The following is a 26,162-nucleotide window of genomic DNA, read 5'->3' as shown; positions in this document are numbered from 1 at the left end:
AGTGTCCTAATAAAAGTAAGGTTAAGGGGGGGTTGTTGGGTTACGGGTATAGGGTGGATACGTGAGTTTGAGTCGGGTGATCATGGCTCGGCACAACATTGAGGGCCGAAGGGCCTGTTCTGTGCTGTGCTGTTCTATGTTCTAAATGCACCACAGTTTCCGACTGTAGTATTAGAGAAAGGACAAGTTTAACTTTTGTATTTGCTCGATCCTCTAAAAAGATACTGACTGGCTTGTACTTGGTAGCTAGTATTAGGTAGTTTTATAACTGTAAATAATTTTGGCTTGGGTGTTTTGAAATATGCTTGTAGGCAAATTATTGCTGCCTATATCCGAAGATAATTGTTTCAGTTAGCCAGCTGTTTAGGTAAAAGTTGTTGAATATCCAGAGAATAAAGAGTGAGCCGTTTTCGATTTATTTCAGCTGCTGGTTTCATCATACATCCCCATTTGATCTTTCTTGTCTCCATAAAACAGCAGAATAACACTACACAAGATATTGAATTTAATAAAAATAAATTTATGAAATGTCAATAATCCAACATATTTTTGTGTTTTAACTAGTTTACTGAGTTCCTTGTCCAGCAGAAAATAAATTTATAACTATGCTGTAATAGTGAGGGGCACAGAGACGCATCAATGGCCACAAACGTGAATCAAGGATGGTATGTTGTCTTCCTGGTGCCAGGGTCCAGGATGTCTCAGAGCAGCTGCAGGACATTCTGGGGAGGGAAGGTGAACAGCTGGTGGTTGTGGTACACATTGGTACCAACAAGACAACTAAATTAAGGGACGAGAACTTGCAAGCTGAGTACAGGAAGTTAGGAGATAAATTAAAATGCAAGATCTCAAATGTAATCTCAGGATTGCTCCCAGTTCCACGTGCTGGCGACAGCAGGAATAAGAATATAGACCAAATGAACACGTGGCTGGAGAGATGGTGTAGCCAGGAGGAATTCAGATTCTTGAGGCATTAGGACTGGTTCTGGGGAAGGTGGTCTCTGTACAAACCGGACGGGTTGCATCCGGGCAGAGCTGGAGCCAATGTTCTTGCAGGGGCTTTTGCTAGCTCTGTAGGGGAGCATCTAAACTAGTGTGGCAGGGGGATGGGATCCCAGGAGTAGAAATGAAATAAAAATGAAAATCGCTTATTGTCACAAGTAGGCTTCAAATGAAGTTACTGTGAAAAGCCCCTAGTCGCCACATTCCAGCGCCTGTTCGGGGAGGCTGGTACGGGAATTGAACCATGCTACTGGCCTGTCTTGGTCTGCTTTAAAGCCAGCGATTTAGCCCTGTGCTAGAGGGATATTTTATTCTATTTACTTTGAACAGGTAAGGATAGTGTTATGCGAGGGAGATATGATGTACTTGGGATCAGAAATTAGATCCAAGATGTTGCACAAAGTCAGAGGGACCACACCAGGTCGAGTTACATTGTCCCAGTCAGACTTAAACTCATCAGCAGGAATACACAGGATGCTCCAAATCCATAATCCATCAGGACACCCCTGCCTGACCAGATATTAGCTCATTACAGAGTATGACAACCTCTTTGTCCATCAATGGGAGGTTAGTTGCATATCAATAGTATGGCTTTGTTCTTTTGTATAAACGGGAGTGGGCTATCAAACAGCCAAGATAACGATGATAGGTTTAAGTCTGGAAACCACAGAGAACTTTTTGTTTGAGGGGCCGGGCGGAGCTTAGAGCGAGAGAGAGAAAACAAATTCTGTTTTGAACAAACAGATGAGAAGGCTTTGGAAATCGACTGAGAAAGGTCATGAAAGCTACCACTGAGGCAGGCTTTGGAAAAGGGTTCTGAGTGAATTACCCTAACAGAAGAAAAACTGCTTTATAAATGCAAGTATTGCCTTTGTCTGCAAGTTAAATGAGAGCTGCATGTTCAGGTAACGTGCTGCTTAATGGAAACTAGTTTGTTAAGGTTAAGAAACTGCATGTAATCTATTACTCTTAAGGGCGAAGTTTAAACGTTTACATATTTTGTTTTCTTTTCTTTTGTTTTAATAAATTTTGTTTGTAAAATAACCAAACCCTATTCCTTAAATTATCACTCCCGGAATGAAGTGATCTTTCCGCACTGTCTTAAAACTTAAAAACATCATGGTCCTGGTCCAGTCTCTTAGCCACTGTTGAGGCATCTGTAACACATTGGGGACTTGTGGCTGTGATATTCTTACATATAATTCCTTGTTTGGCTTGGGGTTATCTAACTTAAAGACAGTGGGCAGAATTCTCCGTTTCTGCGGCTAAATGCCGCCGCCCCCGTGGGACCCGTGGTGTTTCACGACCGGCAAATCGGTGCGAACCCCTCACCGATTCTGGTACAAGTGAGGGGCTAGCACTGGCGCCACATGAAATGCCCGTGGATTGTGCCAAAAACACCGGAGAATGGTTGGGTCCCGGGCTGCACATGCGCATGGCTGACCTCGTGCCCTGGTCACGACGTACAATATGATGCCGGCTGTGGGTACAACCTAACCCACAAACTGCGACGCCCACAGTCCAACCTCTGGACACCCCCTGGCCACCCCGACCTAGCAGACACCCCCCGGTCTAGTGGCACGGATCACGGCCGAGTGTGGCGGCGTTGGATACAGTCCACAGCCATCATGCAGGCTCAGACACGTGTCCTGCACAATCGGGAACTTGGCCCATTGGGGGAAGAGCATCATGGGCGGGCCGGCCGATGGCACGCCAACAGCATTGAAACGGCGCGTGACACGCGTCATGATGACACCATTTTGGTGGAGGCAGAGCATGGCAGACCGGCGGCAAACTGGTGCCGGCCCCGATTTCGGTGTCAGAGTCCATTCTCTCCCCAATCGCCGAACACAATTTCGGCGTCGGGCTACGGAGAATCCCGCAGTGTGTGTGTTCATGTGTGTGTGGTTCGATTGTATTCTTTTCTGGGATGAAATATCGACTAGGAAGTGAATGGAGATGGCCTGTGCAGTTGCAAAAGTTGGCCTGGGGTGGTGGAAATCACTCGGGAGGATTTACAAGGGGAATCGGAAGCAAAGCTTTTAAGTTTGGCAGAGAAACTGCAGTTATCCCTGCCAAAAGGGGCAAAGAAGATAGATTTTTTTTAAATTAAAAAAATAAATAAATTTAGAGTACCCAATTCATTTTTTTCCATGCAGAGATAATACAAGCCAGAGCTCAATATTTAAACTTACCAGTGACACAGTCTAAACCATTCGAATCAGCTTGAACAATAGAGGCAGCACGGTAGCATAGTAGTTAGCATAAATGCTTCACAGCTCCAGGGTCCCCAGTTTGAATCCCGGCTTGTGTCACTATCTGTGTGGAGTCTGTGCGTTCTCCCCGTGTGTGCGTGGGTTTCCTCCGGGTGCTCCGGTTTCCTCCCACAGTCCAAAGATGTGCAGGTTAGGTGAATTGGCCAGGCTAAATTGCCCTCAGGGCCCAAATTGCCCTTAGTGTTAGGTGGGGTTACTGGGTTATGGGGATAGGGTGGCGGTATGGGCTTGGGTCGGGTGCTCATTCCAAGAGCCGGTGCAGACTCGATGGGCCAAATGGCCTCCTTCTGCACTGTAAATTCTATGAAATCTATGAATCCAATTATAAATGGAAGAATTGGAAATGCAGCAAATACTGAGAGAAATGGAGATGGCAAATTAAGCCAAAGAAAAAGAATGGGTTGGATTGGGGGATTCGGGGAAGGGGCCTGGGGTAATGGTGATGGTGGATAGGAGGGGATGGGAGGGGGGGGGTGTGAGAGACCTCCAGTCGGAATGGTGGTGTGGTATGTGAGGGGGTTAGGGGGATTAGTAAAGAGAGAGAGATGTTTTGTGCATTTGAAGAATTTAAATGCTGATGTGGTGATGCTGCAAGGGACCATCTGAGGGTGAAGGACCAGATGAGGGTTGGATGAGCATATACACCCCCAATTGGGATGATGCGCGGTTTGTGAAGAGGATGTTGGCTGCCGTTTTGAATCTGGATACCCATGAGTTGATTTTGGGAGGGTTTGGATTACAGTGCTAGAGCTGAGGGTGGACAGGTCATGGCTAGGCTCGCTGAGCCCGTTTGGGGTGGGTGGGTGGGGACGTGTTGGCCAGGCTCAGGAAGGAGATGGGAGAGGGTGGGGGAGTGTTTTTTACACCCGAGGGACCGGGAGTATTAGATTTTTTTTCCCAGTGCACTAGGTATTCTCAAGGATTGACTTTTCCATGGTGGGAAAGACGCTGTTGACGAGTTAAGAGGGCAGAGTATTCAGCAATTGTGATTTTGGTTCGCACTCCGCATTAGATGGATGTGATACTGGAGAAGGGGGCGACCCAGAAGTCGGGTTGGAGGATGGATGCGGGGTTGTTGGCGGTTCGCAGTGTTTGTGATGAGCTAGGGAAGGTGATTGAGGAGTATATGGGGTTCAATTGCAGGGGGGAGGTCACGCTGCCGGTGGTTTGGATGGCTCTGAAGGCAGTGGTGAGGTGGGGGGGGGGGGAAGAGGCGATCTTGTTTGAGGTGAAGGTGCAAAAGGAGGAGAGGGAGGAATAGCAACTGTTTGTCGAAGAGATTTTGGAGGTGGATGGGTGGTATACAGGAGACCCGGATCCAGGACTCCTGGAGAATTGGAAGGAGTTGCAGGTTCGGCCTATTGTCCGCAGGAATAGCGGTGCATCAGCTGAGAAGGATGCGGGACTTCGGGGTTGCTGTCTATGAGTAAGGGGAGAAAGCGGGTCCTATGTTGGCATATCAGCTTCGCATGCAGGCCGCAGTGAGGGAGATGGTTCGAGATAGGATGGGGGAGTTGGTGGTGGCTTTGAAGCAGATAAACAAGGTGTTTGTGGAGTTTTAGAGGGACTTGTATAAGTCGGAGCCACCAGAGGATGAGCGGGAGATGAGGGAGTTCCTGGGTGGGTTGGAGTGCCTGAGGATGGGTGAAGTGCAGAAGGTGGGGCTGTAGGCACAGGTGGGGGTAGAGGAAGTGTAGGCGGCAATCGTGAAAATGCAGACAGGGTGTCAGAGGGGCAGGATGGGTTCCCGGTCAAATTTTACAAGAGATTTACGGATAAACAGGTGCCGTTGTTGGTGGAAATGTTTGAGGACGCGATGGTCAGAAGTGGGGGTCTTGCCGAAAACGATGGGGCAGATCTCCATTTCGTTGCTGCTCAAGAAGGATAAGGACCCGGAGGAGTGTGGGTCATACAGGCCCATATCTCTGCTGAATGGGGATGCCAAGATATTGACAAAGGTGCTGGCTTTAAGGTTGGAGAGCTGCCTTCTGAGGGTGATTGGGGAGGATCAGATGGGGGTTTTTAAGGGCAGATAGTTGTCATTGAATTTGAGACAGTTGCTAAATTTGGTGTTTCTCCGTCGAGGGAAGAGAGTTGGAGGTGGTGGTGGCATTAGATGCGGAGAAGACGTTTGATCAAGTGGCGTCGAGTTATTTGATGGCGGTGTTGGAGAAATTTGGGCTGAAGTTTGTTGCATGTGTGCAGTTGCTGTATAAGGAGCCGATGGCGAGCGTACGCACAAATGAAACAAATTCAGGGCATTTTTCATTGCACTGGGGAATGAGACAGGGGTGCCTCATATCCCCCTTCTGTTTGCATTGACTATTGAACCCATGGCCATTGTGCTGAGGAGCAATGGGTTGTGGAAGGGGATAGTGAGGGGGGTGGGTGGGAGCTGAAGCATAGGGTCCACTTGTATGCAGAAGATTTGCTGTTATATATTTTGGAGCCAGGCTGCTCAGTGAGGCACATAATGGGCTTGCTTCGAAGATTTGGGAACTTTTCTGGGTGTAAGCTGCGTTTTGGGAACAGTGAGTGCTTTGTGGATTCCTCTCCAGGGGCGGGATTTGGGGTGGGGTGGGGCTGCCATTCTGTCTGGTAGTGTCTGACTTTAGGTATCTGGGGGTGCAGGTGGTCTGGGATTGGGCATGTCTTCTGAGGTTCAATTTCTCTAGCTTGATTTGGAGGATGAAGCATGATTTGTTGAGGTGGGATAAACTTGCTCTGTTGTTGGCTGGCTGGGTACAGGCAGTGAAGATGAATATTTTACCATGATTCTTATGTTTGTTTCAGTGCCTGCTGGTCTTTTCCCATAAGTCATTTTTCAAGAGGGTGGATAGGCTGATTTCTTTGTTTCTCTGGGCGGGAAGGTAGCCAGTATAAGGAAGCTGGTGCTGTAGAGGGCGACGTAGTTGGGGGAGTTGGGCCTCTTGAATCTGATGTACTATTATTGGGTGGAGAATATAGAGAAGGTTCAGGGATGTAATAGGAAGGTGGGGGCTTTGTGGGTAAGGATGGAGACGGGCTCATGTAGGGGGCCGGGGTTGCAGGCGCCCAGGGACGGCCCCAGGGAAGTATTCGGTGAGTCTAGTGGTGATGGCCATGCTCAAGATTTGGAAGCAGCTTCGGCAGCATTTTACGTTGGGAGCAGGGCCGAGAAGAATGCCGATCAGGCAAAATTCTGGGTTTAAGCCGGGGAGGATGGATGCAAAGTTCTGGGATGGGAGGAGGACGGGATTAGGGAGATGAAGGATCTGTTTCTGGGAGGGTGGTTTGTGAGCTTGGAGGAGCTGAATGATAAGTTTGGACTGTTGTTGGAGGAAAGTTTCCATTACATGCAGGTGCGGGACTTTGTAAGGAAGATTTCCCCAACTTCCCGATAGTGCCCGCCTCCTCGTTGCTGGAGGGGATGCTGTCAGTGGGGAGGGATGGGGGATGTAGGAGAGGGGGGCTGTCTCGATGATTTATGGGAGGATTCTGGAGGAGGAGAAGGTGTCCATGAAGGGGGTTAAGGCTAAATGGGAGGATGAGCTTGTGGCGGCGCTGGAGGAGAGATTGTGGTGTGAGGTGCTGCGGAGGCTGAATGCCTCCAATTTGTATGCGAGTCTAGGACTGATACAGGTGAAGGTGGTGTCCAGGGCACACCTGACAAAGTCAAGGATGAAACGTCTGTTTGAGGGGGCAGAGGATGTCTGCGAGTGATGTCGGAGGGGTCCTGCGAATCATGTACATCTGCTTTGGTCCTGCCCGTAGCTGGAAAGGTTTGGGAGGGTGGTTTGCAGCATCATCTTGGGAGCGGGGGGGGTTTGTATGTTGATGTGAAGCCCAGTACCCTGGAAGCCATATTCGGGGTGTCGGACCAGCTGGAGTTGCAGAGTGGGCGAGGCAGATGTCTTAGCCTTTGCCTTGCTAATCGCTCGTAGGCAGGTCTTGTTGGAGTGGAGGTCAGCTTCTCCACCCTGTGCCTCAAGTTTAACAACTTGATAAGTTCTAATTGCTGTAAGTCAACCTTTTTGCTGCTGAAAATTATTATTACCAATGTGGAGACTCATTACTTCCAGTTTTAATTCTTTTTGGAGATTTTAAAAACTACTTTTTACTCTTTATTTTAGCATCTTTTTAAAAAATCTCTCTCCAATCTTTCTTTATCTCTCTAATTAACTTTCATACATGATTTGACATTGAATTCACCATTCCAATTTACCCTTCTCTATTCAGACTTTTACAATTCTTCAGCACGATTAGTTCAGGATCTTCATAGTTGCTTGCCCTGATCCCTTGATCCCAATTATCTTGTTTGAGGAGATCATATAATTTTCATCTTATACTATCGGCAACTTTCTGTGAACAATATCAAGATTAAAAGTGCAGTGTCTGCTTGTTTATCAGTTGCAGGCCATTTAAGGCCATAAGCTTTTTCCATTATGTGGGAGAAACGCGGGAGGGCCCCCCCCGACTAATTTCACGACCCCCTGGCGCCCACTGCGATTCTCCCACCCCTCACTCGGAAGAATCGCCGCTCGCCGTTTTTCACGGCGACCGGTGATTCTACGAACCCGGATGGGCCGAGCGGCCTGCTGTTTGTGACCGTTTCACGACGGCGGCAACCACACCTGGTCTCTGTCGTCGTGGAATCGCCGTGAGATGCCCGTTTTGGGGCTTGTAGGGGGCCTGGTGGGGAATGAGCACCACGACTGTGCTCGGGAGGGGACAGGCCCGCGATCGATGCCCACCGATCGTCGGGCCGGCGTCTCAATCGGACGCACTATTTCCCCTCCGCCGCACCGCAAGATCAAGCTGCCACGTCTTGCGGGGCGGCTGAGGGTAAAGACGGCCACTGCGCATGCGCGGGTTCGAGCTGTCAGCTGTCGTGACGTCAGCCGCGCATGCGCGGGTTGGAGCCGGCCAACCTGCGCATGCACGGCTGACGTCACATAGGCGCCGCCGTCGCGTCACTCTCGGCACGCCACCCGGCGGCCGAAAGTTACGGGGCGCCGCTCCTAGCCCCGACGGGAGGGGAGAATAGGGAGCCAGGAGCGTCGTGAAACTCGGCCTAGTTCACGACTGCCCTCCCGATTTTTCCCGGGAGCGGAGAATTCCGCCCCCAGATTTTGCCGCAAATGGAGAAGCAGAGGTATATGCCACTAACTGTGTTTGGAACTACACTCATCGTTTTCATAGGCTACAGTGAGAACTTGTTCTCATCTGCAGCTTAGATCCATTGGTGATGTGATTCGGGTGGCCTAGTGGCCAGGCACAATCTGGCAAAATTATCCCTACATGTCAAGAGCTGAAGATGTGTCACTTAAGGCTGATTTTCTTCTCCTGCTGGCTCTGCTCCAACATCAGCAGAACTGAGGAGCTGATGTGGAGAAGAGTCAGGGGTGTGGGAGGATGCGATGGGGATCCCAGAGATGGGGTTGGAGGGGGTTAGAGCCAAGCTTGCTGGGTTGGGGATGTTGGGGCCTAGTGATAGTGTTTTCATTCTCTGGTTGATTTAAAAGGTGCTCCTGAACAGTGTTCATGGCTGCTTGGAACAGCCATAAATAAATATCAACATAAGTGGAGGTGTAATGGCAAGGCAGTCACCCTGCAGGTGGGATGCCTGGAGGTTGTGATGCTGTTGCTGCTCTTAGTAATGGCAGACTTCTCAGTATTTATCGCTATTTGGACTGCAAGATTTGGGTCAGTATATTAACGTGACATTTTCCATTCTAATTATAGGAAGTCTTACACAAAAATCATTGCAGCGGAAGTAAGGTTCATGAGGATAGGAACCACATGCCACATATTATATTGTAAATAGATGTGTAGTATACGTACATATCATGAGGAGTTTTACATTTTTGTGTACTTTCTCTGTCATTTTTTTTGAATTGGCAGGCAGTAACTAATGGGGTGCCATAGGGATCGGTGCTGGGACCCTAGCTATTCACAATATATATATTAATGATTTGGATCAGGGAATAAAATGTAACATCTCAGAGTTTGCAGATGATACCAAGTTGGATGGCAGGGTTAACTGTGATAAAGGTGCAGAGATCCGACAGCATGATCTGGACAGGTTGGGCGAGTGGGCAAATCAATGGCAGCTGCAGTATAATTTGGATAAGTGTGAGGTTATTCACTATGGAAGCAAAAACCAGGAGGCAAATTACTATCTGAACAATTGTAAATTGGGAGAAGGGAGTGTGCAGCGGAATCCGGGTGTCCTTGTGCACCAGTCGCTGAATGTAAGCATGCAGGTGCAGCTGGCTATAAGGAAGTCTAATGGTATGTTGGCCTTCAATGTGAGAGGTTTAGAGTACAGGAACAGGGATGTGCTGTTGCAATTATACAGGGCCTTGGTGAGACCACACCTAGAATATTGTGTGCAGTATTGGTCTCCTTTTCTGTGGAAGGATGTTCTTGCTCTCGAGGGAGTGCAGCGAAGGTTTGCCAGATTGATTGCAGGGATGGCGAGACTGTCATATGAGGAGAGATTGACTAGGTTCGGATTGTTCTCGCTGGAGTTCAGAAGAATTATGGGGGTTCTCATGTAGGCTTATAAAATTCTAACAGGACTAGACAGGGTGGATACAGGGATGATGTTTCCGATGGTGGGTGTGTCCAGAACCAGGCGTCACAGTCTGACGATTCGGACAATGATGAGGAGACATGTCTTCACCCAAAGAGTGGTGAGCCTGTGGAATTCATTACCACAGGAAGTAGTTGATGCTAAAACATTGAATATATTCAAGCGGCAGCTAGATATAGCAATTGGGGCAAATGGGATCAAAGATTATGGGGAAAAAGCAGGATTAGGCTATGGAGTTGAATGATCAGCCATGTTCGTGATAAATGGCGGAGCAGGTTTGAATGAGCACATGTTTCTATGAGCACATAACAAAACAAATAATGGGTAGATCCAGATGGCTTGGGCTATGTACCACTAATGTTTAGAAGTTTTTAACTATACTGTGACCAGCAGATATACTTTTCTTCTGGTGGAAAATGATACAAAATATTGACAGATGGAGCTGGAGTTTCTTTACGTGCAGCATTTGCAAGATGGTTTCATGGCTCGCAATTCACTCCCAACTGATGTGCACCTTTGCCAGGATTTTTCCATTTCCCGCTGTCATGTGAGAGTACCTTTAAGAAATGGGTGTTTATAAATATGTGTGTATATAAATATCTGTAGTGAGAGTACCTTTACGAAATGGGTGTTTATTACTGTAGTGATGTCAGAGAGTGGGTGTAGCTGGGCTGTCTGACAGCTTTTTACTTTAGTTTTAGGCTGTTTGCTGCAGGGTGTGTTTTAGTTTCGTTTTCAGAGCTGGATAGCTGCAGTCACAGCCAGAAGGTGTATTAGAGTCTCTCTCTGTAATCTAAAAACTGTAAATCGATCCTGATGATTTAAAACTAATAACAGTAGTGACTTTACCCTTATGTGCTTCTGGTAAAAGGCATTTTAAGTCTTATGGATGTTAAAAGGAAAGCTTAAAGGATTACTTAGTTTTGTATTCTTTGGGGGTTATATTTGAATTAATGGTTGCTAAGATGTTCACTGTATGTTTTAAAAAGGTTAACTTGAGTTCATAGAATAAACATTGTTTTGCTTTAAAAAATGCTTTTCCATTTCTGCTGTACCACACCTGTAGAGTGGGCTGTGTGCTCCCCATACCACAATCTATTAAAAGTTGTGGGTCAGGTGAACTCCATGATACACTTTGGGGTTCTCTAAACCCTGGCCCGTAACACTCATCATTCAAGTCATTAATAAAGATTGCAAATAGTTGAGGTCCCAGCACTGAACCCATCGTCATTCTATTCTTTACATTTAGCCAAGGCAAAAATGACCCATTTATGCCTACTCTTTGCTTCCTGTTAGCAAACCAATCCTCTATAAATTTTGTGTAGTAACTTTTGATGTGGCACCTTGTCAAGTGCCTTCTACAACTCTGAGTACATCACATCCACACGTTCCCATTTATCCACATTGCTTGTTATTTCCTCAAAAGACTCTGATGAATTAGTCAAATATTATTGCCCTTTCACTAAACCATGGCCAGAATTTTGTGTCCAAAGTTTGTGTGCATGCCAGACTTGAAAGCGTGTACAATGGCAGGATATTTCAGTGGGCGGTCGCGCAAGTCGAAAGCATGCCTGCGGATAATCAAGAAACCGACTTAAATTATTTAAGCAGCAGTTAATTGGGATTTTGTGTTGCCCATCTGCCTTTAGTATTGGCAGGCGGCCTTTACCTTAAAGCTGCAACTTCGATCCAAGGCAGGATGAAAGGTCAGGGGTCAAATAAAAACAAATGCGTCTGGAGACGGAGGCCTATGTATAATTGTGCTGCCCAGATAATTGCAGCATAGTTTGAACACTGATATTACTTTTTACGCGTCTGCAGCTCCCTGAGACAGCCCTGCAGCCGCTGTCCCCGAGGGACACATTGGAAGCACCAACCTACAGGACACTTTTCCTCAATGCCAGCCTCTTCTTATCCTCCCTGGTGGGTACGCTCAGCCTTTCACACAGCACATTTCTCACCGGATGGCCATTAATTGGCCAACCAGCATGAAATTGCGCTCCGGGGCCGACTGTGGCCGGGAACGCATTTCACAACCACTTCTGGGCCTGCTGAGTATGTGCGTCTGACAGCAAACGATTCAGGCCTATGTTAAATTTGCGTGCTTGCATTGAAATTTTCTAAGCTGCAACCTCCTTCATAATAGATTAGAGCATTTTTCCCTATGAGAGCTATTAAGCTAATTTGCCTATAGATTCCTACTTTCTGTCTCCCTTCAGTCTTGAATGTAGCAATTACATTTGTTATTATCCAATCTGATGTGTTATTTCCAGAATCAAGAGAATTTTGGAAAATTAAAAGCAATGCATCTCCTGTCTCAGCAGACACTACCTTTAATACTCTTGAGTGAAGTCCATCAAAACCTGGAGACTTGCCAGCTTTTAGTTCTATTAATTTTCTCACTGCCCTCTGGTGACCGTAATTGTTTTAAGTTCCTCCCTTCCTTTCACCTTTTGATGCTCACTTATTTCTGGGATGTTTTAATAATAATAATCTTTATTATTGTCACAAGTAGGCTTACATTAACACTGCAATGAAGTTACTGTGAAACACCTCTAGTCGCCACATTCTGGCGCCTGTTTGGCTACACAGAGGGAGAATTCAGAATGTCCAAATTATCTCACAGCACGTCTTTCGGGACTTGTGGGAGGAAACCGGAGCACCCGAAGGAAACCCAAGCAGACACGGGGGGAACATGCTGACTCCGCACAGACAGTAACCCAAGCCGGGAATCAAACCTGGGACCCTGGCGCTGTGAAGAATAGTGAAGACATGCAAAATATCGATTCAATTTACCTGCCATTTCCTTATTTTCCATTATTAATTCCCCAGACTTACACTGTAGCAGACCAGCATTCACTTTATTTACTTTTAAATACCTTCAGAAACTCTTACAATCTGTTTTTATATTTTTAGCTTGCTCTCCCTTTTATTCTAATTTCTCCTTTTTTTGCCATTCTTTGCTGTTTTTTTATATTTTGCCCAATTTTTTAGTCTCCCACTAACCTGTGTGGAAATGTACACGTTTTATTTCAATTTGATACTACCTTTAACTTCCTCAGATAACAATGGATGTCCTTCCCCTTGAGTCTTTCTTGCTTACCAGAATTAATCTTGGCTGAGTGTTACGAATTATCTCCTTAAATGTCTGCCACTGCGTCTCCACTAAACTATCCTTTAACCTAATTTCCCAGTCTACTTTAGCCAGCTCTGTCTTCGTACCCTCATAATTGCCCTTATTTAATTTTAAAACACTAGCCTTAGACCCAAGAATAAGCAAAGTACTGTGGGCGAGATTCTCCCATATGGGGAGAAATCGTAAGGCTGGCGTCAAATCCGGGCGGGTTTGACGCCAGCTCCCCCCCTCCCGACCGGGAACCGATTCTGGTCCCCGGTCGGGGCTAGCAGCCCGACGCCGTAAGCTCCGGCATCACGGGCTTTTCGTTAAGCCCGCTTGCCCGAGTTAGCGCCGGCTGACGCATCATATGACGTCAGCCGCGCATGCGCGGATTGGAAGACTCCAACCCGCGCATGCGCGGATGACGTCATCGCGTATTTGCGCGAAACCCGCGCATGCGCGGGCCGGGATGCCCCTCAGCCGCCCCGCGAATGGATACTGCGGGGCGGCGGAAGGTCAAATAGTGCGCGGGCAGCGGGCCCGCTGCCCGCGATCGGTGCCCACCAATCGTGGGCCCATGGCACCCTTGGCACGGCCGTGGTACTGCCGTGCCAATCGGTGCCATGGTTATAAAATGCGAGTGTTTACGGCCGTTTTTACGAACGGCCAGACCAGGTGTGTTTGCCGTTCGTAAAAACAGCCATAAAAGGCTGGGAACTCGGCCCATCTATCAGCTGTGAATCGCTGCCGGCCGTAAAAAAACGGCGGCAGCGATTCGTGTCGGGAGTTGGGCGTGGGGGGGGGGGGGGGGGAGAATAGCGGGAGGGCGTCGGAACAGCGTGGCCGTAACATTTTACGAGCCACGCTATTCTCCGCACCGTCGGGAGTGCGGAGAATCTCGCCCTGTGAATATTGGAATCTGAAATAAGACAGAGGACACTGGAAAACTCAGAAGATCTGCCAGCATCTATTAGGAGAGAAACAGAGTTAATGTTTCGAGCTGTAGACCCTTCATTGGAATGAAAGGAGGGAGAATGTTTGTGCAACAAAAGTAGCAATTTTAATAATAAGTGAGAGATGGCCTGATGTGAGTGGGGTTGCATTGGGGAAATGCATGTATGGAATATTGAAAAAAGAGAAGAAAGGAGGGTTTAAGATGAAGGGGAAAAGTCAAAATTAACACAAGGTTGAGTTCTGAGGGCCACAATGTGGCCAATAGGAAAATGAGATACTGCTTCTTCAGCTTATGCCAGGCTCACTGGAGCATTGCAGCAGGCCAAGGATGGACAAATGGGCATTAGAGCAAGGTGCTAAGTTAAAATAGCACGCAACAGGAATGATGGGGGTCAGGCTTGCGGACAGAGCAAAGGTATTCCGAAGGGAAGACAACAGTCAGGATTCTTTGATTGAGTTCGCCCGTCATCGTTACCAGTGAGAACATGGAATTCGGCGCTCAACCAAAACTTTATTCATCACAGCAGGACCGGAGAATCCCAGCTGCGAGCGAGGTCAGAGAATTCCAGCCAATATCTCTCCTTTCACAAATTTTCTTAACCATGATTTGCGAGACATGTACTCTCCACTCGGGTTCAACAACCGGCTGAGTCGATTGAGGACTTCTGGCGGGCCCTTATCCCTCTAGTACGGGACTGAGACTGCCAGGCCGTCTCGGCCACGGAACATGCGAATCTACTCATGCGGGATGCATTTGTAACGGGTATTGCATCGGACCCCATCCGGCAATGACTGCTGGAAGAGGCCGCTCTCGACCTTGCGGCAACAAGGCAACCTTAGCGCTCTCAATGACGGCCACTTCCCATAATGTGCAATCCTACCCCGCCAGCCACGCGGCCCACCCCTCCTACCCCTTGAGGACCCCGCAACCGACCCCCACGACTGGGGCCGCTCCGGCGCAGTATGTCTGCGCTGCTCGCCGCACCACGCACCCTGGGGGTTCCCGCTGCTACTTCTGCGGTCAGCAGAAGCACCCCCGCCAGCGCTGCCCGCCCCACACCGCGACCTGCAAATCTTGTGGCAAGAAAGGCCACTTTGCAGCGGTGTGTCAGTCCTGCGCAGTTGCCGCTATCGCGCCCGAACTCCCCCACTCGTCACAGCCGATCGTGCAATGGACCCTGCCGTCCCCTGCCCCGGGGCCACATGCGATCAGTGGCCACCGCCATCTTCCTTCCCCGACTCCACGTGCGATCAATGGGCGACACCATCTTTCGCCGCACCCGCCATGTGCGCACCATGGGCGCCACCATCTTCATCCTCCGACTCCATGTGCGTTCCATGGTCACCGACATCTTGCCCCCGCCCCCGCAACGTGCGCTGCATGGGCGCCGCCATCTTCTTCCCCGCAGGTACTCCAGACGCCGCCATTTTGTCCTCCCCTCGGAACGGGACCGCGGGACCCGGGTTGCAGCCGCTACCCATTGGACTCGTCGGACTCTTCGGTCGATCGCCTGCTACTCGCCTCCATGACGCTCTACCAATCCCGTCCTCGCAACCTGGCCACCGCTTCTACGACGGTACTTGTTAACAGCCACGCAACCTCCTGCCTCATCAACTCCGGGAGCACGGACAGTTTCATCCATCCGGACACGGTAAGGCGCTGCTCCCTCGCAGTCTATCCCGCCAACCAGCGGATCTCCCTGGCCTCCGGATCCCACTCTGTCCCGATCCGGGGCTTCTGTCTGGTTAAACTCACCGTACAGGGCATTGAATTCAACCGTTTCCGCCTGTACATTCTCCCCAACCTCTGTGCGACACTTTTACTGGGCCTGGACTTCCAATGTAACCTCCAGAGCCTCACCCTCAAATTCGGCGGACCCCTACCTCCCCTCACCGTTTGCGGCCTCCCTCCCTCTTTGCCAATCTGACTGCAGATTGCAAGCCCGTCGCCACCAGGAGCGGACGGTACAGCACCCAGGACAAGACCTTCATCAGGTCCGAGGTCCAGCGGCTGCTTCGGGAGGGTATTATCGAAGCCAGCAACAGTCCCTGGAGAGCCCAAGTGGTGGTGGTTAAAACTGGGGAGAAACACAGGATGGTCGTGGACTACAGCCAGACCATCAACCGGTACACGCAGCTTGACACGTACCCCCTCCCTCGCATATCTGATTTGGTCAATCAGATTGCACAGTACCGGGTCTTCTCGACAATTGACCTGAAATCCGCCTACCACCAGCTCCCCATCCGTAAATCGGACCGTCCCTACACTGCCTTTGAGGTGGACGGTCGACTGTATCAATTTCTGAGGGTTCCCTTCGGCATTACTAACGGGGTCTCAGTATTTCAGCGAGAAATGGACCGAATGGTTGTCCGGTACGGACTGCGGGCCACGTTTACGTACTTAGACAATGTCACCATCTGCGGCCATGATCAGCAGGACCACGACGCCAACCTTGCTAAATTTCTCCACACCGCATCTCTCCTCAACCTCACTCCACACAGACCGCTTAGCCATCTTCGGCTACGTAGTCCGAAACGAACTACTGGGGCCCGATCCCGACCGCATGTGCCCCCTCATGGAGCTTCCCTTCCCCCACTGCCCCAAGGCTCTCAAACGCTGCCTGGGGTTCTTTTCTTACTACGCCCAGTGGGTCCCACAATACGCGGACAAGGCCCGCCTACTGATCCAGTCCACACAATTTTCCCGTCACGGCCGAGAGAACAACAGGCCTTCGCTCGTATTCGCTTAGACATAGCCAAGGCCAGGATGCACGCAGTAGACGAAACACTGCCCTTCCAAGTAGAGAGCGACGCTTCTGATGTCGCTCTTGCCGCCACTCTAAACCAGGCAGGCAGACCCGTGGCATTCTTTTCCCGCACCCTCCATGCCTCCGAAATCCGACACTCCACTGTTGAGAAGGAGGCCCAGGCAATCGTTGAAGCGGTGCGGCACTGGAGGCATTACCTGGCCGGCAGGAGATTCACTCTCCTCACTGACCAATGGTCTGTAGCCTTCATGTTTAACAAAACGCAGCGGGGCAAGATCAAAAACGACAAAATCTTGTGGTGGAGAATCGAGCTCTCCACCTATAATTACGAGATCTTGTATCGCCTCGGCAAGCTCAACGGACCCCCAGACGCCCTCTCCCGGGGCACATGTACCAGCGCACAAGTGAACCAGCTCCGTGCCTTGCACGAGAGCCTTTGCCATCCGGGGGTCACTCGGTTGTACCATCTGGTCAAAGCCCGCAATCTGCCCTACTCCAGCGAGGAAGTATGGACAGTCACCAGAGACTGCCAGGTCTGTGCGGAGCGCAAGCCGCACTTCTACCGGCCAGACCGCGCGCACCTGGTGAAAGCATCCCACCCCTTTGAACGCCTCAGCGTGGATTTCAAAGGGCCCCTCCCCTCCACCGACCGCAACACCTACATCCTTAGTGTGGTCGATGAATTCTCTACGTTCCCCTTCGCCATCCCATGCCCGGATATGACGTCTGCCACTGTCATCAAGGCCCTTGATTCCATATTCGCTCCGTTTGGTTTCCCCGACTATATCCACAGTGACGGGATCCTCGTTCATGAGTGATGAGCTACGTCAGTTCCTGCTCAGCATGGGTATCACCTCCAGCAGCACAACCAGCTACAACCCCCGTGGAAACGGGCAGGTAGAGAGGGAGAACGGGACGGTATGGAGGGCCGTCCAGCTGGCCCTACGGTCCAGGAACCTCCCAGTCTCCCGCTGGCAGGAGGTCCTCCCTGACGCGCTCCATTCCATTCGGTCACTGCTGTGCACTGCAACTAACAACACACCCCGTGAACGTGTTTTTGCCTTCCCTTGGAAGCCGTCCTCCGGGACCTCGCTCCCGACTTGGCTCGCTGCTCCTGGACCCATCCTGACCTTTGTAGGCATGTCAGGCACCACAAGGCAGACCCTCTGGTAGACAAGGTACGCCTGCTCCACGCGAACCCCCAGTATGCCTACGTGGAGTTCCCCGACGGCCGCCAGGATACAGTCCCGCTCAGGGACCTGGCTCCCTCGGGTGCCGATCCCATGCCCACACCCCTCCCTACCCACGTGCCACCCTCCTTTTCCCCGGCGCCCCCAAATTCAGCCCCACCAGGTCCATCCCTCGTTCCCCTGCCCACACTAGAGGACATGGAAGATTTTGGCTCGCTCCCGGAGTCATCCCGCCACTGGCCAGCACCAACACTGCCAGCAACTACACCATCGTCGCTGACGCTGCCTGTGCAGACGTCGCCACCACTGCTGCGTCGCTCGCAACAGAACGTCCGACCGCCGGTCCGACTCAACCTGTGATGGGCTCAGGGTTGCCCGATGGACTCTTGGTTCCTTTTTCCCCCCCTCTGTAAATAGATCACGTTTATGTATTATAGTTTCACGTCACACCCGCCGGAATCATTTTGTACAGGGGGTGAATGTGGTGATCTCTACCACTGTATATATGTGTGTGCTTGCATTAGGGGATGTATGATAGTACCTGTATTACAGGTTTTCCGGTAAGCCCCTGCCGGCTAGCTCAGCCCACAGGGAGCAGTATAAATATTCATAAGTTTCCCTGAGAAGCCATTCTACAGCTGCAGCCGAAAGAATAGCTTCTCACTATAGTAAAGCCTCTCTTGTGCCGTATCGAGTCTTTTGTGTGCAATTATTAGTGTCACACCCAGTTAATCAAAAAATCTCCCTGGCCTCCGGGTCTCACTCAGTAGAGATCAAAAGGTTCTGTGTAGTGAACCTCACGGTCCAGGGAAGGGAATTAAAAAATTTCCGCCTGTAAGTCCTCCCTCACCTCTGCGCGGCCACGCTCCTAGGATTAAACATTCAATGTAACCTCCAAGGTTTAACTTTTAAATTCGGCGGCCCTATACCCCCCCCTCATGGTCTGCAGCCTCGCGACCCTCAATGTCGAGCCGCCTTCCCTTTTTGCGAACCTCATCCCGGATTGCAAACCCGTCGCCACCAGGAGAAGATGGTACAGTGCCCAGGACCGGACCTTCATTTGGTCAGAAGTCCAGCGGTTACTGAAGGAAGGCATTATGGAGGCTAGCAACAGCCCCTGGAGAGCTCAAGTAGTGGTTGTAAAGACCGGAGAGAAGCATGGGATGGTCATCGATTATAGTCAGACGATCAACAGGTACACACAGCTCGACACGTACTACCCTCTCCCCCGCATATCTGATTTGGTCAACCAGATTGGACAATACAAGGTCTTTTCCACAGTGGATCTCAACTCCGCCTACCACCAGCTCCCCATCCGCCCCAGCGACCGCAAATACACTGCATTCGAAGCAGATGGGTGGCTCTACCACTTCCTAAGGGTTCCCTTCGGTGTCACAAATGGAGTCTCGGTCTTCCAACGGGAGATAATAAGAACTAGGAGCAGGAGTAGGCCATCTGGCCCCTCGAGCCTGCTCCGCCATTCAATTAGATCATGGCTGATCTTTTGTGGACTCAGCTCCACTTTCCGGCCCGAACACCATAACCCTTAATCCCTTTATTCTTCAAAAAACTATCTATCTTTACCTTAAAAACATGTAATGAAGGATCCTCAACTGCTTCACTGGGCAAGGAATTCCATAGATGGACCAAATAGTTGACCGATACGGTTTGCGGGCCACGTTTCCGTACCTCGATAACGTCACCATCTGCAGCCACGACCAGCAGGACCACGACACCAACCTCCGTAAATTCCTCCATACCGCAAAAAACCTTAACCTAACTTACAACAAGGACAAATGCGTGTTCAGCACCGACCGTCTAGCCATCCTCGGCTACATAGTACATGATGGAGTTATAGGCCCAGATCCCCAACGCATGCGCCACCTCATGGAGTTCCCCCTCCCACACTGCTCCAAGGCCCTGAAACACTGCTGGGATTTTAAAAATATTATGCCCAGTGGGTCCCCAATTATACGGACAAGGCCCGCCCACTAATCCAATCCACGGTTTTTCCCCTGTCGGCAGAGGCCCGCCAGGCCTTCAGCCGCATCAAAGCGGACATTGCAAAGGCCACGATGCACGCAATTGATGAATGCCTTCCCTTCCAACTCGAGAGCGACACCTCCGACGTAGCTCTGGCGGCCATCCTCAACCAAGCGGGCAGACCTGTGGCCTTCTTCTCACGCACCCTCCACGCTTCAGAAATCCGCCATTTCTCAGTTGAAAAGGAGGCCCAAGCCATAGTAGAAGCTGTGCGGCACTGGAGGCATTACCTGGCCGGCAGGAGATTCACTATCCTCACTGACCAACGGTTGATCGCTTTCCTGTTTGATAATGCACAGCGGGGCAAGATAAAGAATGATAAAATCATACGGTGGAGGATCGAGCTCTCCACCTACAACTATGAGATCTTGTATCGTCCCAGGAAGCTAAACGAGCCTCCTGATGTCCAATCCCGCGGCACATGTGCCAACGCACAAGTGGACCGACTCCGGACCATCCACGAGGACCTCTGCCACCCGGGGGTCACTCGATTCTTCCATTTCATCAAGACCCGCAACCTGCCCTACTCCATCGAGGAGGTCAGGACTGCCACCAGGAACTGCCAAATCAGCGCGGAGTGCAAGCAGCACTTCTACAGGCCAGAGAAAGCTCACCTGATAAAGGCTTCCCGTCCCTTTGAACGCCTCAGTGTGGACTTCAAAGGGCCCCTCCCCTCACATACTTCCTGAACGTGATTGACGAGTACTCCCGGTTCCCATTCGCCATCCCCTGCCCCGTCATGATTGCAGCCACCGTCATAAAAGCCCTCCATAGTATCTTTACCCTATTCGGTTTCCCCGCCTACATACACAGCGACAGGGGGTCCTCCTTTATGAGCGACGAACTGCGTCAATTCATGCTCAGCAAGGGCATTGCCTCAAGCAGGACGACCAGTTACAACCCCCGGGGGAACGGACAGGTAGAGAGGGAGAACGGAACAGTCTGGAAGACCGTCCCACTGGCCCTACGGTCCAGGAATCTCCCAGTCTCCCGCTGGCAGGAGGTCCTTCCTAATGCTCTCCACTCCATCCGATCACTGCTGTGTACCACGACCAACCAAACACCTCACAAACGTCTCCTTGTCTTCCCTTGGAAGCCGTCCTCCGGGACCTCGCTGCCGACCTGGCTGGCAGCTCCTGGACCCATCCTGACCTGCAAACATGTGCGGTCGCACAAGTCGGACCCATTGGTCGAGAGGGTCCATCTCCTTTCCGCTAACCCTCATTACGCCTACTTGGCGTACCCAGACGGCCGACAGGATACGGTCTCCCTTCGGGACCTGGCGCCCGCTGGATCCCCACCCACACCCCCACCACCATCCCCCTCCCTCCACCGGCGCACCCCACAGCCGCTCCCTTCCCAGGTGGATCGGTCCTCCTACCGGTCCCATCCAGGGGAAGCTGCTGAAGAAGCCAAAGCCATGCTCCCGGAGCCACGGATGCCCGAGCCAGCGCCTGCATCACCGCCGAAGCTACGACGATCGCAGAGGACAATCAAGGCCCCCGATCGACTAATTGCTTCATTCTGATTGTAAATAAATACTGTAAATAGTTGTGACATGTAACGAGGCAAAACACTGTGCTAATGTATACCAGGTACCACCATAACCTCAACCTCCACCACTGTATAACGCGAGACCACAACCCAGCCAAACTCTTTTTTTTTAACAGGGTGTGAATGTGGTAGTCGGTATTAGGGGTATTACGGTACCCTGGACAATGCTGTAAGACCATTGGTGTGGGAGGTACCTGAGACTGCTGTTTCATTGGTTAAGCCTGCCTGCTGGTTCCGCCCAGTAAGGCGAGGTATAAGAGACCGTGTCTCCCCAGCAGCTGCATTCTGTACCTTTGCTGCTGGGGGAAACATCTAGTACAATAAAGCCTTCAATTGTCTTCCAATCTTGCTTCTGGAGTCATTGATCGAGCATCAAATGTCAAAATCTTGGAGCCTGCTGAAATGCTCCATACCTCTGGTAGCTCTACAGTATTGCTTTTTAAAAATTCATTCATAGTATATGAAAATTTTTGGTAAGGCCAGCATTTATTTCCCATTGCTAATTGCCCTTGTGGTGGTTGAATGTATGTGTCTATGAATATTCTCTTCATCCAAATTTTTTTTCATATCAGGTCTTCTGGGAACTTTGTTTCCTTTCTCACATTGATTTATTTACCATGCCTGATTTGTAGTTATGAATTGTTGATGGTTATCAGCCACCTTTTTGGACCATTGTAGTCTGTCTAGCCATAGTGCTTTTGGAGAGGGAGTTCTAAAATTGTTACAGAGTGTTGAAGGAGGAGTGGTGATTTATTTCAAAATCAACATAGTGTGTGATTTGGAGGTGGTGCTGTTCCCATGCTCTTGCTGCCCATGTCGTACTGGTGATATAGGTTGAAGATGTCTTGCCGAATTGTTGTAGTGCAACCAGCAGATCAGATGTTCTCAACCAAGGCACCATAGTTGCCCAGGAGTTTGTGAGAAGCTTTGAATAGGCCTATTAGATCATAGAATTTACAGTGCAGAAGGAGGCCATTCGGCCTATCGAGTCTGCACTGGCTCCTGGAAAGAGCACCCTACCCAAGGTTAACACCTCCACCCTATCCCCATAACCCAGTAACCCCACCCAACACTAAGGACAATTTTGGACACTAAGGGCAATTTATCATGTCCAATCCACCTAACCTGCACATCTTTGGACTGTGGGAGGAAACCGGAGCACCCGGAGGAAACCCACGCACACACGGGGAGGATGTGCAGACTCCACACAGACAATGACCCAAGCCGGAATCGAACCTGGGTCCCTGGAGCTGTGAAGCGATTGTGCTATCCACAATGCTACCGTGCTGCCCTTAAAAGGACAATGTCAGGAGTGGGATTTGAACCCACGCCCCTAGAAAGGGACCAGAAATCACCAGGCTTAAACAAGGCAAGGAAACACACTCCTTGAGTCTGGCGCCTTAGACCACTTGGCCATCCTGACAAGTTGCTGCTGTGGTTAAAGCAGCTGTGCTGCTGCTATTGTTGCAATCACTGCTGCGGTTTCTCCCAACAGTATCAATCCAGCCCCTAATCATTTCAGCTCATATCAACTGCTTATCCTTTACAAAGTTAAAGTTCATTTACAAAATTCAACATCAAAATTACATTGCCAACAATACTTTGAATACATTTTTCACTGTTTAGATGCAAGAATAAAATATTATTTTATGACTGCTATGGTTGATTCATTATCAGTTTCGCGCAACAATCCTCTCCTCACCTTTAATTCTGAATAGCGCAAGCCAGCAATTTCTGTTTGAATTATCAGTGTGTGAGGATAGAAGTTTCAATAGAAAGGTTTCTAGGTATTGAAACTATGAAGCAATAAACCCAGAGCTTGTAAAGTATCATGGGCAGGAATCCCCACCCTGCCAGCTCCGTTCACCTGTGCAGCACTCCTCGGCCGGCAGCGGGATTCTCCGTTCCCAAGCCATCCAATGGGGTTTCTCTGTGGCCACCCACACCATCGGGAAACCCACAGCATATGTTTCATTAAGGCCTCCCCCTGAGGTTCTCAGGATCACAGATACCAGTCTTCAGCCAATTCGATTCACTGCATTGATATATCAAGAAACGGCTGAAGGCACTGGAGGCTATGGGCCCTGAGAGTATTTTGGCAATAGCATTGGAGACTTGTGCTCCAGAATGAGCTGTGTCTCTTGCAAAGCTGTTATTGTACAGCTACAATTCTTGCATCTACCCAAAAGCAAGACAATCCAACCTCAGTTACCACCTCATCAGTTTATGCTCAATCACAGCTAAGTGATGAAAGGGGCCATTGATAATGCTGTCCAGCAGCAATACTCAGAAATAACCTGCCTGGTTTGGGTTCCACCAGGGCCTTCAGGCCCTGACCTCATTATACTCTTGATGAAAATAGAACAAACGAGCTGAACTCAAGTAGTGAGGTGAGAGCTTCGAAGCAGCATTTGATGACTGTGGCACCGAGCAAAACTGCAGTCAATGAGAATTAGAGGGTAAACTCTCCACTGGTTGGAGTCATATCTAGCATAAAGAGGAAAATGGCCGTGGTTGGAGGACAATCAACTCAGTTCCAGAATATCACTGCAGGTTCCTCTGGTTAATTTCCTAGTCTCAACCATCTTCATCTGCTTCATTAATGTCCCTCCCTCCATCATAAGTTCAGAAGTGGGATGTTTACTGATGAATACACGACGTTTGCTATGCACAACTCCTCAGATACTTAAGCAGTCATGTCCATTGACCTGGACAATATGTTCGCGCTCCCGGAGTTATCCAAGGCTTGGGATCTAACAGCCACTCCTCGGAGACCCTGTGCGAGCAAAGTTTAGCACTGGTCTCCACCAACATAGACCAGGCGTGCTACTTGAGGTAGTCTTCCAGCTGATCGGGGTGCCCTGTGTGGTCGGGCTCCGGACAGAGTGGTAACCTGGCACCCCTGATACCACCTGGGCATTGTGGCACTGCCAGTCTGGAACACTGGCAATGCTACCCAGGTGCCACCCAGGCACAGTGTCATTATCAGGCTGGCTGGGGCAGGGTGCCAGGCTGGTAGTGCCAAGGTACCTGGCATCTTGCTCGTGCCTGGGATCTGGTTTGGAGTTGCCCTGCCATTTTGAGATGGGGGAGTTGAGGACCCCCTCATTGGTAAGTTGGAGCGTTGGGGGGGGGTCTGGAGGCTGTGGTGGGGGTTCAGAGATCGGGGCGCCATGATATCTTCCTGCTCTGGCAAGTGGAACTCATTAGTGCAGGAAAAGTGCGGCCTCGGCGGGCCAATCCTCGCTGAGGCCCAAAAATGAAACAGAGACCCATTTAATAGCTGGGTTATTTAAACACTGACTAAATGTTTTATTTCTGTTAAATCGCACCCTGTATTACTATTCCTTCACTGTAATTGAGTAAAAATCCTGGAACTCCCTTTCTAATAACACTGCGGATGGACTGTAGCAGCTCAAGAAGGTGGCTCACTATCTGCTTCTCAAGTGCAATTAGGAATGGGCAATAAACAGTGGCCTAGCCAGCGATACCACATCCCATGAAAGAATCAAATAAATTTGGATGGCAAACATTTAGGCAGCCATTATAAGGTAGAAGAAAGCCTGGAGGAGGGATAGTAGATGGTGGAAAAAGCCTGCAGAACCCTGTTAAGAAAATTTAGCAAAAGCAGGACCCAAAAACAGTCAACAAGTTTGATGAGAAGTAATTAACCTGAGATGTTAACTCTGTTTCTTTCTCCACCAATGTTGCCAGACCTGCTGAATATTTCCAGCATGCTCTGTTTTTATTTGAGAAAAGCAAGGATGGTTGGAAGCTTTACATGAGGGAACATGATGCTTGTTAATTCTGTGTATAGCACATTATACAGTTGTGACTGGAGTTGATAATCAACAAAGACACATAAAGGGAAGTGGCAAGAATAACCTGGAAAATCAGTCTCCTAGAAAAGCACTGATCACTTAATTGAACATAGAGAGATGAGAAATTAAGTTAAGTGAGGAAAAAAGTGGGTAGTTGTTCCAGATTCAGCAATAATAATTGATAAAAGCTTTGACAGCTTGGCAAAGAGTCATCGGACTCGAAAGTTAGCTCTTTTCTCTCCCTGCAGATGCTGCCAGACCTGCTGAGATTTTCCAGCATTTTCTCTTTCGTTTCAGCAATAATAATGCTGTTTAATGTCAAATGGACATGGTTATACTCATTCTTGTTAGAGATGGCCATTGACTGGTACTTGTGTGACGCAACTGTTTCTTGTTGATCATTAGCCCAAACCTGAATATTGTCCAGGACTTGCATGAGGCATGGACTGCGTCATTATCCGAGGAGTCAAAAACAGAACTGAACATTTTGCATTCATCAGCAAATGTACCCATTTCTGGACTTGTGACAGAGGAAAGATCTTTGATGAAGCAAGTAAAGGTGGAGGAACTCCTGCAGCAAAGCTATGAAGATGAGATTATTGGCTTCTAACAACCAGTACCATCTTCTTTTGTGCTAGGTGAGACTTCACTCAATGGAGAGTTTTCCCTTTGATTCGCATCAACTTCAATTTTACTTGTGCTCCTTGATGTAAAACTCGGTCAAATACTGCTTAGATATCATTGACAATCACCCTCACCTCACTTCTGGAAGTGTTCTCTTTCCGTGTTTCGATTGAGGCTGTAATGAGTGGTATCCAAACTGAGAATTGGTGAGCAAGTTATTAGTGAGTAAATGCCT

At 49.6% G+C, this 26,162-nt stretch overlaps 1 protein-coding gene and 1 non-coding gene across 5 annotated transcripts in view; one reads left to right on the top strand and one right to left on the bottom strand.

The window, feature by feature from the left end:
* The window catches only part of cacna1c (calcium channel, voltage-dependent, L type, alpha 1C subunit), a 1,225,933-nt gene that overhangs the window by 64,886 nt on the left and 1,134,885 nt on the right, over positions 1-26,162 (top strand). The window lies entirely within an intron of this gene.
* trnal-caa lies at positions 22,787-22,905 on the bottom strand. Its single transcript has 2 exons — positions 22,868-22,905; positions 22,787-22,832 (listed from the first exon to the last, which is right to left on the bottom strand). It is a non-coding gene; the product is annotated as a tRNA-Leu (tRNA).

Source organism: Scyliorhinus canicula, chromosome 20, assembly GCF_902713615.1.
Source record: "Scyliorhinus canicula chromosome 20, sScyCan1.1, whole genome shotgun sequence".
NCBI classification, from domain to species: Eukaryota; Metazoa; Chordata; class Chondrichthyes; order Carcharhiniformes; family Scyliorhinidae; genus Scyliorhinus; species Scyliorhinus canicula.
The sequence above is the reverse complement of the archived record's forward strand: the minus strand, read 5'-3'. Positions and strand labels throughout refer to the sequence as shown.